Source organism: Octodon degus, unplaced genomic scaffold (genome assembly GCF_000260255.1).
Source record: "Octodon degus isolate 3935 unplaced genomic scaffold, OctDeg1.0 scaffold00137, whole genome shotgun sequence".
NCBI classification, from domain to species: Eukaryota; Metazoa; Chordata; class Mammalia; order Rodentia; family Octodontidae; genus Octodon; species Octodon degus.
The window spans coordinates 4,446,056-4,457,588 of NW_004524713.1; the positions used below are offsets into that span (position 1 = coordinate 4,446,056).

General features: G+C 42.2%; 1 pseudogene across 1 annotated transcript; it reads left to right on the forward strand.

Annotated features, from left to right (window-relative positions):
• Positions 1–10,456: 10,456 nt before the first annotated feature.
• On the forward strand, positions 10,457–11,282 carry LOC101570199 (annotated as a pseudogene). The gene has a single exon (XR_001117301.2). The product of XR_001117301.2 is annotated as a 60S ribosomal protein L7a pseudogene (transcript).
• Positions 11,283–11,533: the final 251 nt, after the last annotated feature.

The following is an 11,533-nucleotide window of genomic DNA, read 5'->3' on the forward strand; positions in this document are numbered from 1 at the left end:
GGTGATTCTTCAACAAGATATTAGTATGTGTCACATGTGAAAATATTAACAATACCTTTCCTTTTAGGAAATATATATATATATATGCTAGAATCCTGTTACTCATATTTTGACAACACTTGTTATTATCAGTTTGGTTGCCCTTCTGGAGGGTGTGGGAGCATTTCCTTGAGGGTTACTTTGTCATTTTCCCCGCACTTAATCATGTTGGGCATATTTCATATGCTTACTGGCCATTGCGATGTGTTTTTATGTGCTAGAGTGTTTTGTTCTTGGGTTATCTTTTCCTTCTTCATTAATGTGAGCCTGTCTTAGCCTATTCAAAGTGCTGTAACAAACATTCCGTACTCTGGATAATTTACCAACAAAAATACTTGTTGTTCATAGTTGTAGACAGTGGGAAGGCCAAGGAGATGTAGTGTTTCAACACCAGCGTCTTCTAGCTCTGTTGTCACAGGGCAGGAAAGGTAAATACACTTCACTGTCAACCCATGCAGCCCTTGTGGCTGCATCTCTTCTCTAAGACCCTGACTCTTAATATCTTTCCATTAGAGATTCGTTCCAGCGTTTGCCCTTGGGCAATCCCAGTACTCAGACCTTCGTGAGCCCTCTGTCACATGTATGGGCTGCAAATCTCTCCTCTTGGTTGGTTGCTGTTATTTCACTCTACTATTGAAATTTCAGCAAATAAATGTCTTTATATTTATTTATTTATTTATTTATTTATTAAGACGTGATCTTGCTATGTAGTCCAGATGGCCTTCAGTTCACCACCAGCTTAGTCTGGCCTCGAACTTGCAGAGCTCCTCTGGCCTCAGCCTCCCAAGTGCTGGGATTGCAGGGGTGCTCTGCCATGCCTGGCCTGACAAAAGTTCTTAATTTTAATGGCATTCACTTTTATCATTCTTGTCTTCATTTTTTTTAAATTTATTTTGGTTTGTTTATTGAATTCTTTTTAATTTCTTTTTTGCCTGTGTGACAATTTGTGCTTTAAAAACTAATTAAACACATTCCAAAGGTATTTATCACTAAGTACAAGCTAAAATCAAAATGGCTCAAAGAACTGGCTATTAAAATGGAAACAATTAATTTGTAATGGTATCTATTCATTTCAGCAGGTCATTTTTGACTGAAACTTTTACTTTAGAAGGGTCTAAATTTTTCTGAGTTCTTTGTATATTTGAAATAATATTCTACCCTCAGAGGAATAGTTGGATTTTTTTCATTGTATTGTCTATCTTGCAGATTGTTTTTCTTGCTGTGCAGAAGCTTTATAAATTGATACAGCCCTATTTATTGATCATTAATGTTATTTCGTATGTAATTATGATTTTTGTTATTTTAAAAGTCTCTTAACTAGCAGTATTGCTCAAATCATTTTTGTCTTTAGATAAGTTTATATCTGTCTTTAAATAACTTTACATCTGATTAGTCATTTTCTTGGTGCCACTAGTGATTGAACCAAAGGCCTTTACTCTAAACTATATGCTCAGCGCTCTCTCTCTGTCTTTCTCTGTCTGTCTCTCTGTCTGTCTCTGTCTCCTCTGTATCTCTGTATCTCTCTGTCTCTCTGTCTGTCTGTCTCTCTCTCTCTCTCTCCCCCCCCTAACCACTCTCTTCCATATTTTCAATGTTTTGATAAGTCACTAAGTTGCTCAGGCTGGGCTTGAACTCATGATCCTCCTCCCTCAGCCTCTAAAAGGGTTGTGATTATAGTGGTGAGCAACCACACTGGCTTTATTAATAATTCTTTGCCTGCTCCCAGTTGAGAAGATACTCTCCTGTGTCCTTCTAGAAACTCTGTTATTTTTGCCCTGCTCACACTCTATCATTTAATTTCTATATATGACATGAAAGGAGAATCAAGATTCAACTGTATTCAATTAATCAAACAAAGATCATCCTTTTCCTGCAAAATGTCAGTTATGTCTTTTTGGTAAATCAGGTGATGAAATGTGTGGGTCAATTTCTGAACAGTCCTTTAAGCCTGTCTTTAAAACTGAGACTCTTCAGAAGACTGGCCTAAATTGGTAGTGAAAAATAAGAATTTTAATATTAATCACAACATCCAACTTCAGTTTTTTACAAAACTTAGGATAATTACCCCCTTCCTCTGAACATCCATTTTATTTACTACATAAATGATAGATAGATAGATAGATAGATAGATAGATAGATAGATAGATAGATAGAGACAGATAACTATACATTGCTCTTTATATTCTTGCAGAGCTCCTCTGGCCTCAGCCTCCCAAGTGCTGGGATTGCAGGGGTGCTCTAATGCTCCAATGGATTATGGAATCCAAAATCTCCTTACAATTATGCTCACTTTTGTAGCTAAATTTTATCTCAAAATAGAGATGGAAATGAGCCTAAAAATTAGTTGTAGAGATCTTACGAAATTCTTTTCTGGAAGGGAAGAAAACATACCAGGCTGAGTGGGCATGTGGATCACTGGTAGGCCTTAGATGACAATTGTATTTGCTTCTTAATCCAATTAAACCACAAATTCAATGCCATAGAACAACACTAATTTTTTATCTTCAGAAGTTCAACTCCTGACCCACAGAGCTAAAATCAAGGCATCAGTACTGTTGCACTCTGTGTAGGAAATGGCTTTCTTAGACTCTGAGTTTCAGCCCCTTCTTCATCCTCAAGGGCTATGGTGCTTCATGTCTCTGATATTTCTTCCATTGCTACATATCTCCCTCTTTGACCTTTAAAATGTCTTCCTTTTTAAGGGCCTGTGTAATTCATCAGGTAGAGTCAATCGAGAGTAATCTCCTCAAGGAAGGTTCTTATTCAATCACATCTACAAAAAGATTAAGTTCCTGTGCAACTGGAATGTAGATATTTTCTGGTGTTTTGATTATGCCTTGGAAAAGCTGAACAATGCACAAATAGATGTGTTGCTAAAATGACTATGGGCCCAACAAAAGTTTGTTGATTTAAATTAGCCTTTGTTTTTCAAATGTCTTTTCATCTACCGTTAGTACATTAAAGATCCCTCAAACGATAGAGGACCAGGAAGTTGACCACTAACAAAAGAGTTGTATTAGGTTGTGTGTTATAAAATACTGCAACTCACCGGCTGAGATGAGACTTGTCACCTTTCTGGATAGAAGCTCCCCCATCTTCTTATTGAGCATTCTGGAAATCACACAACAATATATAAAACAATCAGGTAAAAAATAAAAAGACAGGTGGAAGCTTTGCCCACTGGAAGACAAAACGCCCTATATAAAAGCCCTGGAATGGCATGTTTGATCATACCAAGCAGATGCAGACCAGGAGTGTGTGTGTGCCCTCCTCCAGTGAGTCTCCAGTGCTTCCCCCCGCTCTGTCTGCTGGGCTCTGCATCTCCTCATCTTGTATGCATGTGGGTCTGTATTTTCCCACCTTCCGCAGTAGAAGGGGAGGTGTGAAACCAAACCAAAGCGCTTATGTAACGAGATGGAGAAAAGAAGCCGCTGAAGAGAAAAGATCAGAACCTCCTTCCCCCTCATCCTCAGCCTGCAAGGGCTCTGCTCTGACCAGACCATCCCAGCTGTGCCAGGTTCAGCCCAGCTAGAGCTGCAAGGAGACCTAGAATGGCCCTGGCCCCATTTCCGAAGGGTGTTATTTCACCCTTGCTTCCCAGATAATGTAACTGAGTCACTCAATTGAGCATAAAATAGAAATTTGGCTTCTTATCTGCCTCAGACCTGACTTTACTATTCTCTTTCTGCAAAATACATTTTTCACTATCTTATCTTCTAATAAACAATCCTGGCTCTGCAGCCTTGTGGCGATGGCACCGAATGCATTTAAGAGACATATTTTTCCTCTCTCCCTGCTTAAAGTCTTCTGTTTAAAAGCCTGCATTTTTTCCCTCCCTTCTGGAAAACAATATACATCCCATTTGTATGCAGTCTCCCCTTAAAGAACATACACATTTTTCATGTGTCTTCCTATGGCTCCCTCCCTATTTTCTCTTTTGCTCACTCAATCAGACTGAAAGGAAGGACGCACTTCCACAGTCAAGCTGTGTGACTCGGACGGATTTTAGGATAGGGTGGGGAAGTCCAGGGGGGGCTCTCACAATAGATACAATTTCTAGAATGACCAGACCCTACTAGGTCCTCCAAAATCATGCAGTGAGCAAGACCAATGGATGAAGTTCAGCTCTGAATGTTTAATGCTGTCTCTCAGATACAGACAGTCACCAGAGCCACTGGACAGTGAAGCATAAGCCTCAGAGGAAAGAAGAGGCAGCAGGAACCAATACTGAGCAGTGATTTTTTAGAATAACCTTTTGAGGAAGCAACTCCACGCCACTGGTCAAGAGGAGAAAATAGCCCCTTGTTACACAAGGAAACTGAGGCTCACAGGGGTAGTGTACATCCTGAAGATGGGATTCTATAACAATTTTCTTGGCCTCCAGATACCATTACAGAGACACACATTTCAAGGCATTACATTTGTAGTTCCCAGGCAACTGCTTTATGTTGAGTATAGCTTGTGAAGAAATGAGGGTGAACATTATTTTTCAAATGGCCTCCTTCCTACCAACTGTTATGCTAGAAAATGTAACATGTTATAGATTTGTTGATTGTCCAGTTGACAAAATCTTTCACCACCACTGCTTTTTCACTTATCCTCTAAACTCAGCTTGTGTTCCATCAGGTCCTGCTGGCTGTTTGACTCACTCACACCCTCAAATGTGCCACACCCCTTTGTCCCTTTAGGCCTTCCCTGTGCTGTTGTCCTTACCTATAACACAGACTCTTACTCATCCTTCTCATGAGCTTAAAGAACATCTCATCATGGAAGCCTTCCTTGGCCACCCTCCTGATGATTGTTTCCCACATCTTTTGTGGCAGTTTTTGTTTCAGTTTGGTACCAGGAGTCCAACTCAGGACTTTGTACTTGCCAGGCAGTGCCACTGAGCTACATCCCCTGCCCAGCGATAGCTCCCCTTCATATTCCCTCCATATGCACTGTTCTCCTTTACTCCACAGTGCTATTACAGATATCCACATGAATGTCTATGCTTTTACACATTTGATCTGTGTTTCCCATCCTTTTGTTAGCTGTACTGAGTGAGGAACTATGTTATTTTGTCTCCAACACAAGGTCCCTGGGCCTAGTACCCAACTGGGCTCATAGTGACTGCTCAGTCTATATTTGTTGAACCTGACTGTCACAAAAACCTTGTGTAACAGGCATGTATTGCTACGTGCTAATAATTAGTGGAATCAATAATAATCGTTAACAGTCCTGTAATTGCTATGAGCCTGGCAGGAGTTTCAGAACTTTAATACTTTAACTGTATGAATTGGATAAGATTTTTATCCCCACTTTGCAGATGAAGAAGTGGAGATGTAGGCAGCACACAGATGAAGCTAGAACACATGACTTCCTGTGAAAGCTCCTGTTGTTGCTACTGAAATATGTGGCTTTACATTTGAGCTACCTATGGCAAAAAGCGAAGAACCAAGAAAAGAATCACACAGAAATCCCATTTAGGCTAGGTCTCTATCTGCTTTGCAAAGTTATCTGTGAAGAATTTTCAGTCTCCTCCAACATTTACCAATTGTTGGTTAAAGGAATTTATGCAAAGAACAAGGTGTATTTCACAAGCTGGGGAACTTTGAGGGAGAGTATCAGCCAGAGCCCATCTGGAACACAACCATCTATCTGCTTGCTTTACTTCCCCTGAGGACTGATGCCTCTGGCTCAGCCTCCCTCTGCCCACATATAGGCCTTTACCAGTCTGAGGACTCCATTTCTCATTTGCAGCCCGGAGAGCAGGATGAGGTCAATAGGTCCTTCTGTTCCTGCAGGAAGCCAGAGAAGATTAATCTGAGGACAAGGAGATGATGCTAGGCATCTGAGAGATTTATGAGGGAGGAAAATCCAGGCCAAGTTCCCTGGTTCTTGTTTCTCTCTGTCTTTTGACTACCATGGTCTTATGGTTGGAAGAAATTTCCAGAGGTCATCTGCTCCAGCCCCCTACCTCCCAAAGACCTTCAGGCAAGAGAACACCATCTGTTGCTCACAACACATAGGTTCTCTGAAAAAACTCTCTCTCTTCCATGTAGTGGATTCAGACCAAGTCTAAGCATTATAACCAGACAATCAGAGGCCTCCAGAGGTCTGGTTTCATGCTGTCCCAACTTCCCTAAGCTCCAAATATAAACTTCACTGCAGTAAAACTAACATTCCGAGCCCCTCCCTTCTGGCCCCCAACTTCCACCTATTTACAAGTGATTTCTCACCTGATCTTCAAGAAGGCCAACTTTCTAAGGCTTAGCGCAGCTTTCTGCTCTTTAGGAGCTTTATTTGTCATCACTAGTCCTCATCACACAAATTTGTATTACTGAGGATATGTCTTTTCCTTATTTTTTTTCTGCATTTGGCACAGGGCCTCACTATGTACTTCAGACTTGTAGTGATCCTCCTGTTTTAGCCTCACCAGCGCTGAGATTACAGGCATGTGCCACCATGCCTGGACTTGTTCTCTGGCTGGGAGATCTCCAGGGGCGTGCCAGCATGGCATGCAGGATCAAACCTTGGTCCCTGGGCTTGCCAAAGCAGGTACTTAGTCTGCTGCTCTATCTTACTAGCCTTTGCCTTTTCCTTTTGAATTTTCTGGTTAAACATTTACAATTTAATCACTTCTTGACAGCTTTAAGGCAGTTATACCACATTTGTCTTTATTGGACACTCAATACCAGGTATGATACCTACTGCTTAACCAACCTTCCCAAACACAAAATATGCTGCTTTGCCTTTTACAATTCTGATTCCTCTACTTACAGATGCTCTTCCACTTTTCTGCCTGAAAATACTCCTTATCTATCAAGGGAGATGGAAACCAAGGTTATCATGTGCTATGTATTATGATTGGTTGGGCTCTAAATTGAGATCATGACTAATCTCAATCGCAATTAATCTTTATCAGGCCCTAGGTTATAAATACTAAGTTTACTCTAAGGATAATGATACTGGACAAAGCATTCATTCATCTATATATGTAGCTATTTATTCAATGCACAGTTACTTATTTTGCATCTGTGGTGTCCCAAACTCTTTACTGGACAGTGAGCCTAATAGAACTGAAATCAATGGATTTAGTCCTTGTTTTGTTGTAGGTTATTAACAGGAATGAAAGACATTGAATGAGGGATCACAAATGTAATTAGGGTTGGAAAGGAAAAATAGGGCCGTTGCAGAGCTTTCCCAGCAGGCAGACAGGAAAGGTTACTGGATGCTACCATTTTAGAGACCAGGATGAGTAGTCTAAATTTAGGAAATGATTAAGGTCAAGCTATGTATAAGAAGTTGAAGAACTCCTTATTAGAGCCACTAACTTTTATCCCAGCTCTGTGGAACTATGAGTCCTTCCTGTCTCTATCACATCAACAGCTCCTATGGAAGTCTTTCCAACAGTTTCTCCAGGCCTGGGTAGCCACACATGGGTCTGTGCCTCCAGGACACCCTGAGTCTAAGGTAGTCCACAGTAACCATGTAAGGAGAGGTGGCTCCTTCTTGAGAGTTAAAAGCACACAAACAGCATTCTAGTATAGGAGTGAAGGGATGTTTAGTGCTGGGACAACTCCCAATCATCAATGGCTTCATATAAGTAAGGAGAAGGCTTGGCAAGATTATCACCACTGACAAAACCATTGAGGCACTCAGGCTTCTTTCATATCATGGTTTGTCCAATCTTCTAGATCCACTGAGTCTTCAGATGGGACAGCTCCACCTAATTGAATGATAACATGAAGAACGTGTGATGGGGGAAGGGGAAGACAATGAGGATAAATGGAGTAGCCAGGAGAGGAGAAGAAGGTGAATAGAAAACAGGGCAGGAAAGAGGGAAAAGAAGAAAGAGAAAAAAGAAAAAGAAAAAGGCAAGGAGAGAAAAGAAAGAAGATCATGCATGATGATCATACAGACCATTGTATCTCACATTCTGTTGATTATAAATCAATCTCATGGGCAAATTTAATTCAAATATTGGATCCAGGTCCAGGACCTATATGCTCAGAGCTTGCCCAGGTTGTAAACATACACAACATGCTCCCTAAGCCAGCCCTCTGCTATGTCCACTGCAAACAACTGCACCAGCCACATTCCTATTCTTAGAAGGAGGCCTGGACTTGCCAAGTAGTCAGGGTTTGAAAGAGATATTGCAACATTCAGATAGAGGTAATATCTCTATTCTAAACTTATAAAGGTAAAGGAAAAACTGTGATTCTAAACAAACTCCTTCATTTTACCAATAAGGAAGCTGAGGCTATGGAAAGATGGGGAACAAGCCCAAGGGCACAGACTATAAAATGGCAACACTTATTGGCACAATCAAGTCACCAGTGCTTATTACCCTTGCTGAGTTTCTGATAGCAAAGCAACTCAAAGAGAAGACTGTTAGACTTTGGGCAGGGACTATTTGGGAGAATCAAACATTCAAGGAGCCTCTTGAATGAGGTCAAGAGCATGGTCAGCTTTGTCATCTCAGTGGCTCCAAATCATCTTTCTGCCTCTTCACTTGAAGCACATTACAATGGGACACAATTCTTGGCACAGCCAAAATCCATGAAGATCTTTCTCATTCCAGAAAATATGATAAGGGTAAGATTAGAGCAATGTCTTTGGACCTGTTGTAAATAAGGGAAGAGACTTCAATGTTTTCTCTTGAATATTTCCTCACAGTGAGTAATGAGTTAGTCCTATCTCTCACCCTATCCCAAGCCTTTAGATGGAGTTGGGGCTCAAACCTGGCTCAGCATCTGCTCTGTATGCACTCAGGTCAGCCAACCCTCAGAAACCTTACCATATCTGAAAGCCAGACTTGGAAAGACCCCAGTTCATCTCTCAGACTCCAGCTCCCTTGGCAGAGCTCCCTGGATTGCCTTAGTCCTGAGATACCACCAAGATAACAGAGAGGCAGCTCAAGGCTGCCAGCCTCCTCCTGTGCACTGTCCCTCTCAGCTGGTGTCCTGATGCTCCAGAAAGTCTGCACATTCCAGACACAGTGGCTGCAGACACTCCAGCAGGACTGAGGAGGACTTCTGCAGAAGACAGCTCCTCCAGTACCTGGGCATTTTCACCAGCTAGAGGAAGTTTCTCAGAAAAGAGGCTAGAAAGCAGGATTTCACAGCAGCACAGACACAAACCAGTATACAATTATGGGGATATTGTTATTGCACACATAAAAGGTACATGTGGCTCCAGTCATCACGAAGTGTCCAGCCCATTAAGAAAGACAGGCCATAACCATTCAGGGTGCTGACTACAAAGATGGAGTACTAAGGGGTCTGTTACTATTTGTGTTTAATTGTTCCCCCAAAGCCTCATACAGTCATAGGATGGCTTCTAGAGTTAGTGATTATTTTTTAATTTTATTTAATTTTATTTTGAAGACTACAAATGAATAGCAGAAACAGGGCACTATATAACAATACATATGTTACAGATTTTCAAACCAAGAACAGCTAATTAACAGTGGCTATTATATTATCTATTTTATCAGCAAATCTGTTGCTCAGATTAACAGATCTAGTTATTCAAGATTGGACAAATAATTGAATATTAACACTTGCTTTCAATAAACCTTAATGATTTTTGTCTTTTTTACTTTTCAAAAAAATTATTTTAAAAAGAGTGTGAACTTGTGATTAATTCTTGATCCATTGCTGCAATTATGGGTATGAGGGTTACCCCAGCGCTGGGGCAGATAATCTGCATATAAATGTAAGGAGGGGAGAGAGGCTTGCTCGCTGCCGTAGGTGCCCCTCCTGTTGCTCTTCGCTGTTTTCCACAACCATGAAGAGCTGCCCTCTTCTATGTGCCACTCTGCCTTGGAGCCAGTCAAGTATGAACTGAAACCTCCACTAACTGTGGGCTAAATAAACCTTTCCTTCTTTCATTTTTGGTTTCAAGTATTTTGTCCCAGCAATGAGAAAAAAGTAACTGAGATAGCATCCACATGGGGGGGTAGGCAGCACTCACCTCAGCATGAGCAAAGCACCACAAGTGCCCAGATAAGTAGGATCTGATCTCTGACATTTCTTTTTGTTTTTGTTTGGGTTTTTTGTTTGTTTGTTTGTTTGTTTGTTTGATTGATTGGTTGGTTGGTTCTTATCTTCCAACAATTTCTCTTTCTGTGTTGTTGGGTAGAGAAATCATAACAGAACTACTACAAACCAGCTGGTTTAAACAGCAGAAATGTACTTTCTCCAAGTTCTGGAAGTTGAATTGCAGATGATGGTGTTAGCAGATTTGGTGCACGCTCAGTCCTCTCACAGCAGCTTGCAGATGGCCTGGCCACCTTCTTATGGTGGTCTCAACATGATCTCATCATTGTGCTCCAGGGTCTGTGCTACCTTATCTTCTTCTTATAAGAATCTCCAGACAGAGCTCTCGCGATAGTCGCCGCCGCTTACATATTACCCACAATTCCTTTCACAGTCTCTTTCTGTCAGCCGGCCGAGATGCCGAAAGGGAAGAAGGCCAAGGGCAAGAAGGTGGCCCCGGCCCCTGCTGTCGTGAAGAAGCAGGAGGCCAAGAAGGTGGTAAATCCCCTGTTCGAGAAGAGGCCAAAGAATTTTGGCATTGGACAGGACATCCAGCCCAAGAGAGACCTCACCCGCTTTGTCAAATGGCCCCGCTACATCCGGCTGCAGCGACAGAGGGCCATCCTGTACAAACGGCTGAAGGTGCCCCCTGCGATTAACCAGTTCACCCAGGCCTTGGACCGCCAAACAGCTACCCAGCTGCTTAAGCTCGCCCACAAGTACAGACCAGAGACCAAGCAAGAGAAGAAGCAGAGGCTGTTGGCCCGGGCAGAGAAGAAAGCTGCTGGCAAAGGGGATGTCCCCACTAAGAGGCCACCGGTCCTCAGAGCAGGTGTCAACACCGTCACCACTCTGGTAGAGAACAAGAAGGCTCAGCTCGTGGTGATTGCACATGACGTGGACCCCATCGAGCTGGTCGTGTTCCTGCCTGCCCTGTGTCGCAAGATGGGGGTCCCTTACTGCATCATTAAGGGGAAGGCCAGGCTGGGGCATCTGGTCCACAGGAAGACCTGTACCACTGTCGCCTTCACACAAGTCAACTCGGAGGACAAGGGCGCTCTGGCTAAGCTGGTGGAGGCCATCAGGACCAACTACAATGACAGATACGATGAGATCCGCCGTCACTGGGGAGGCAACGTTCTGGGTCCAAAATCTGTGGCTCATATTGCCAAGCTGGAGAGAGCGAAGGCTAAAGAGCTTGCCACTAAACTGGGCTAAGCGTACTTTGAGTTTTCTGTACATAAAAACAATAAATTGTCCTTAATCCAGTGTAAAAAAAAAAAAAAAAAGAATCTCCAGACAGATTGTATTAGGGACCACCCTAAGGTCTCCTTTTCACTTTGTTATTTCTTTAAAATCCCCATCTCTACACAGTCATACTGATCATTTGTACTTCAACATATGATTCTGAGAAGGACACAGCCCACTGCATTACACCTCCCATGTTGTATACTACACTACATTGTGAG